We start from the raw sequence: 5,725 nt of genomic DNA, 5'->3' as shown, positions 1-5,725 counted from the left end.
ATCCAAAGCTTTCTCCTTACCTTTGCCATGAGGAACCTGTGAACCTCAACAAAGAAGGAAAGGGATGAGACATAATGTCTCAGTGAGTTCTACCTAATCCTAGGCTATAGGTAACCTCAGGGAAGACCTACGGTTACCTCGTGTCTACAATACAACTTGACGGTTGATTATATGTGTGTGGACATATTTGCCTAGACGGTAGTGCATACTAGAACCGTCGTAGGACCATCATATTATCATAGGTTTAGCTTACATCTTACGTGTCATGGCGATCAAGGGAACCTAAGACCGCTATACCGAGATACGCCATTCGCATCTAGGCCTAAACTTAACATATTCATGAGACGATCCTAAACCGGACGAATAGGAAAACCTAAGTTCATCGTCGGTATAATTTCATAACATAATCATATTCATATCGCATCATACGGAGTCATATTCATTTATCATGTTAGAGGTTAGCGTTGAACAACAACATTATCTAAATTCATTTTACGGAAAGCCCCGGGTGGAGTATTCCCGAGCACAATCCCATACTTAACCTATAAAGACCTATCTAAGGTTCTATCGGACTCCCTCAACATCGTGCGGGCCCCCCTTTCGAAGCTTATCCCGTTTCCCCTAGCGGGAAAACCCCTCGAGATCCCAACCTAATGTGGATCACGAGAGACACGACACCTACGTTTTTCTTATACATTTTTAGTGAATAGATTAAATTAATCGCTTCACGTCTTATCATACATAAGTTCATACTTAACATTCTAGTTCTCGGCAAACTAGGCCGAGGCTCTATGTTCATTCCCTTGCTTAATTCATCTCTACCCCATCATTTTTCAAATAAATCTCTCATAAGCCATTCTTGCAAATTAAGCTAAGATTGCCATGATTTTCATTTCATGAATCATTTGATGTTATGTGGATTGTCTAGATGTTGTTTTGAGGTTACAAAGTTATAAAACAATGAAAGAAAGGCTTCGGACTGCACCACCGGCCCTAGAATGAGCCAACAAGCCAAAAGCTTGCTGGCTAAGTCAGACAGTTTCGCTATTGGTGAGATTTTCTGGGTAATGTTCTGTGAATTTTGCTATTAGCGAAATATTTCGCTAATAGCGAGTTTCTTCGGGTCTGTGGTGCAGAATTTGCAATTTTTGACCCAAAACTCGTCCAAATTGATCCTGCAATGTACCAAAACATCCAACAACATATAGAAACAATAATAAATATATTCCATGGCAAATTTAGCATTTAATCAACAAGAATTGACATTAGGGTACTAGGGACAAAACATTTAAACTTAACCTAAAATTCTTTACTTCCACACTAAGATAGCTCAAACCAAAGGAGGGTTAACTATCTAAGAACTCACCTTGCACAACTAAAGTGAAACTCAGGTATTCTAAGCCCTACACCAAAACTCTAGATAGTAGAATCAAGTTGGAGAAGTTTGCTTCAAGTATTCTATGTTGTTTCCATCAAAAGCTTATCATTCCTTACATAATTGCTTGCTTGAAGAAGAAAACACTAAGTGAAGATGAATTTGGGAGAGATGGGGATCGATTTTTCTAGAGAGGGAAGAGAGCAAAAGTTTTCCAAAAAAATCTAGAGAGAGAAAGCTTGAAAACAAATGAATATTTTGGGACTTAAAGTCCTTAAATACTCCTCATGCTCAATTTCCCTTAATCTTAAACGCACACATTTTATCGTTAACAGGTATTACGTCGCGACATGAAAAAGTGGGATATTACACTCTACCCCCCTTAAAAAAAATTCGTCCTCGAAATTTAGAATGTACCTGAAAACAAATGTGGGTACTGGTTCATCATTTCCGATTCAAGTTCCCACGTAGCTTCACCATCTTGCGAACCTTTCCATACTACCTTCACTATGGAAATTTCTTTGCTCCTGAGGGATTTGACATCACGGTCCACTATCCTCTCTGATTCCAGCTGAAATGTTAAATCTGATTTCAACTCTATAGAGTCTAGTTCAATTGGCTGGAAAGGATCCGGAATATACTTCTTCAATTGAGATACATGGAACATATCGTGTAAACCTAACATGGCTGGTGGTAAAGCTAACTGGTAAGCCACTGGACCGATACGCTTGAGTATTAAAAATGGTCCCACATACCCGGGACATAATTTCTTGGTTCGGAAGACACCTCGCAAACCCAATTTAGGAGTAACCTTTAGGAACACATGATCACCTTCGCTAAACTCCAAAGGTCTCCGTCTCTTGTCCGCATAACTCTTCTGACGACTCTGAGCTGTTCTTATCTTTTCCTAAATTGATTTAATTTTCAGAGTTGTTTCTTGAATGATTTCTGGCCCAATAATGCTCTTCTCTCCAATTTTGGCCCAACATAAGGGAGTTCTACACTTCCTACCATACAATGCTTCATAAGATGCCATACCTATACTCGAGTGATAACTATTGTTGTAGGAAAATTCTATCAAAGGCAAATGATTCTTCCAACTCCCACCATCTTCGAGAATACAAGCACGCAACATATCTAAGGTTTGAATAGTTCTTTCTGACTGACCATCAGTTTGTGGATGATGAGATGTGGTCAACTTCAAACGAGTCCCTAAAGCTCTTTGAAAAGCCTTCCAAAAGTGTGAAGTGAAAATTGGATCTCTATCCGACACTATACTCACTGGAACATCGTGTAGCTTAACTATCTCCGAGATGAACAATTCTGCATATTGCGATGTTTTGTGGGTATATTTAACCGGCAAGAAATGAGCTGACTTGGTTAATCTATCCACGATCACCCAAATTGAGTCATGTCCTTTCTGAGTACGGGGTAAACCTCCCACAAAGTCCATAGATATTTGCTCCCACTTCCACTTTTGAATCTCTAACGGTTGAAGCAAAGCTGATGGTCTCTGATGTTCAATCTTGATTTGTTGGCATACAATGCACCTCGCTACAAACTCTGCAATATCTGATTTCATACCAGGCCACCAATACTCTCTCTTTAATGGGATATTGTGAATTTAAATTGGTAAGATCGCAAATGAAACTGAATGCACATCACATCTTAAAATAAATGCTCTTTATGTGCTGCATCAGTATATATTATGAAATTGCATTAACTAAAAGGTGATGCTAACATTTATATATAAAAAAAAGTTGATGCTAACATGTGTCATTAGGGTACATGATAAGGTTTCCATATAAAATAAGTATGTATTGGGAAAAATTAAATTATACTCTTTTGTGAATTAATTTGGTACAATTTTCAATATACAATTTTTATCTTTGATACTCTAACATGTGTCCTGAAAACACGTTAGCATTTTCCTTAGTTAAAAAATATTTTTAATGAAGATATACTTGATCAAGCATGGTTTAGGTACAAGTTTTGATGGAATTTTTTTTTTTTCTGTCAAGTTTTGATGGATTTGTTAAGTCAAGAAAACTTTGTTAATTTCCTTGGTCATTCTTAAGCATCTATCAAGCAAGTTGGATTTAGATAATTTTTATTGACTACTTAACAATTTTTTTAAAGAGAATACTTATATTTCTAATTTCCTTGGTAAACTATTCCTCTAATATGATCCATTGAGCAATTTCAATTTAATTAATTTGTTTTGATGACTTAACAAATGTTTTAAAGAGAAGACTTTTTTTTGTTATTTTCCTTGGTCACATGCAAACGTATACACAATTAATCTCTCCAATTAATTGTTAGCTTTCCAATTAATTATTTTGGGTTCACATAACCGTTAGGCAAGACAGTACCACATAACATCTATATAAAGAGAGTCCTTCTCGACTCAAACACATAACAAAAAACATTTCAATATCCCTTACATTGAATAAAATAAAATAAAACCTATAACAAAAATGTCAAGCCAAGTCATTGATACTGCATTTCGTTCATCTAAGCTCTATGAATGTTACGTGTTCAAGAAGAAAAGGTTTGAGGTTGTGAATTATGCTCTGGGAGCCAAGAAGGATCATGTTGTTAAAAAGCCGATGGTGGTTTTCCATTTCTTGATGAAACACCATTTGAAAAGGTAGTAGATTGTGCCTTTGAGACAGAAGGCACCGAAGCGATCATTTTCTCTGGCAATAAATGTGCCAAAATAGATTTCGCTCCGGATTCTGATACCGCTTTACTCAATGGCCCTGTTCCAATCACTACCATGTTCCATTGTCTCAAGGGAACGTTTTTAGAAAATGGAATAGACGCTGCAATTAAGTGGACCAGACATAATGTTTTCTTATTCAAAGGAAATGAGTATGTTCGTATGGACTATCACAGTAAGACTGTTGTGACTCATTACACCATTCGTTCTGGTTTTAAAAGTTTGCTCGGTACGGTCTTTGAAAATGGAATTGATGCAGCAGCATTTGCTTCTCATGTTGCGAATCAAGCTTACGTTTTCAAAGGAGAATACTATGCACGTATTGATATTTCCAACGAAGGCGACTGTATTGTCAATGGTAGAGTAAAGCTGGTCCATGATGAATGGCCTGCTCTTCAGAGCCTATTAAACTTCTAGATCTAATCATATGTCACTTCTAGAAAATATAATTAATGAACAAGATTAATGATTGAAAAGAATGAAATTTCTCTCTAATTTATCTGTCATTAAATTTAGTGACAGAATTAGACGGAAATTTTGTATTTTCTTTCTAAATTTTACTTCATTAATTTAATTTTTATTCTAGAAGTGCTTACATTGGCTCTATATGTTCATGCTCATCACGCATACATGTGGAAACTCATGTATTGTTGTTTACTTTCTGCTCCTCAATGTAATAAGTGTGGTATGCTTCTAGCCTCACATCGTGTGATTTTTTTTTCCTTCTTGTATTGTTGAAGTTAATTACTTTCAACACGTCAATGTAAGATGTGTGTGTTTGTTTGCTTTCTTTTCTTATAATGTGATGTAATAAATATATGACTCTATCTGCTTTTTAATTTTTAATTTTTTTTTAAACATCAAAATATTATTAAAAAACCGAAAACACCTGAAACAAAACAAGCCACCCAACACACCCAAGGAAACAGAACTACAAACCAGCCCCAAACACAGTACAGAAAAATAAAAACAGGTTCAGCACTTGTCAAACACCCGCACATGACAGAAACAACAGAGGCAAATTGTAATACCCCGATCATTTATGTGGTGATATAATACATGTTAACGTTTAAATGCGCGCGTCGAAGATTAGGGGCAATTTTGTAATTCGAACGCGAGGAGTATTGAAGGGATTGTGACCCCAAAATACTCATTTCTCTTGCAACTTTCTCTCTCTAGGTTTTTGTTACAAACTTTGCTCTCTTCCCTCTCTAGAAAATCGATATTCATCCTCCCCTAACCATCATCAATAAGTGATTTCTTTTCAAGCAAGCAAGCAAACATGTAAGGAATGATGAGCTAGTGAAGGAAACAACTAGTATTCTTGGATGCAAGCTTTCTCCTTTTGATCTTTTCAGCTTTAGGGTTTTGGTTAGAGCTTAGGAATACTTGTGTAACACTTCTTTGGTACAAGGTGAGTTCCTAGTTAGTTAACCTTCCTATGATTTGAGTTTTCTTAGTGAGGAAGTTATGGTTTGTGCCAAATCATGTTAATTTTATTTTTGGTACCCAAAGATAATTCTTGATGATTACTTGTTAAGTTTGTCATGGAATATGTTTAGTATTGTTTTTATATGATGCTGGATGTTTTTGTGCATTGCAGGAACCATTAGAATGTGTTTTGGGTC

At 36.2% G+C, this 5,725-nt stretch overlaps 1 pseudogene; it reads left to right on the top strand.

Moving 5' to 3' along the window:
• The first annotated feature begins 3,852 nt into the window (after positions 1 to 3,852).
• On the top strand, positions 3,853 to 4,924 carry LOC146954811 (albumin-2-like; annotated as a pseudogene).
• Positions 4,925 to 5,725: the final 801 nt, after the last annotated feature.

The sequence above is a fragment of the Medicago sativa genome, chromosome 1, assembly GCF_051527215.1.
Source record: "Medicago sativa cultivar Bolivia chromosome 1, Bolivia_mono, whole genome shotgun sequence".
Classification (NCBI taxonomy): Eukaryota; Viridiplantae; Streptophyta; class Magnoliopsida; order Fabales; family Fabaceae; genus Medicago; species Medicago sativa.
The sequence above is the reverse complement of the archived record's forward strand: the minus strand, read 5'-3'. Positions and strand labels throughout refer to the sequence as shown.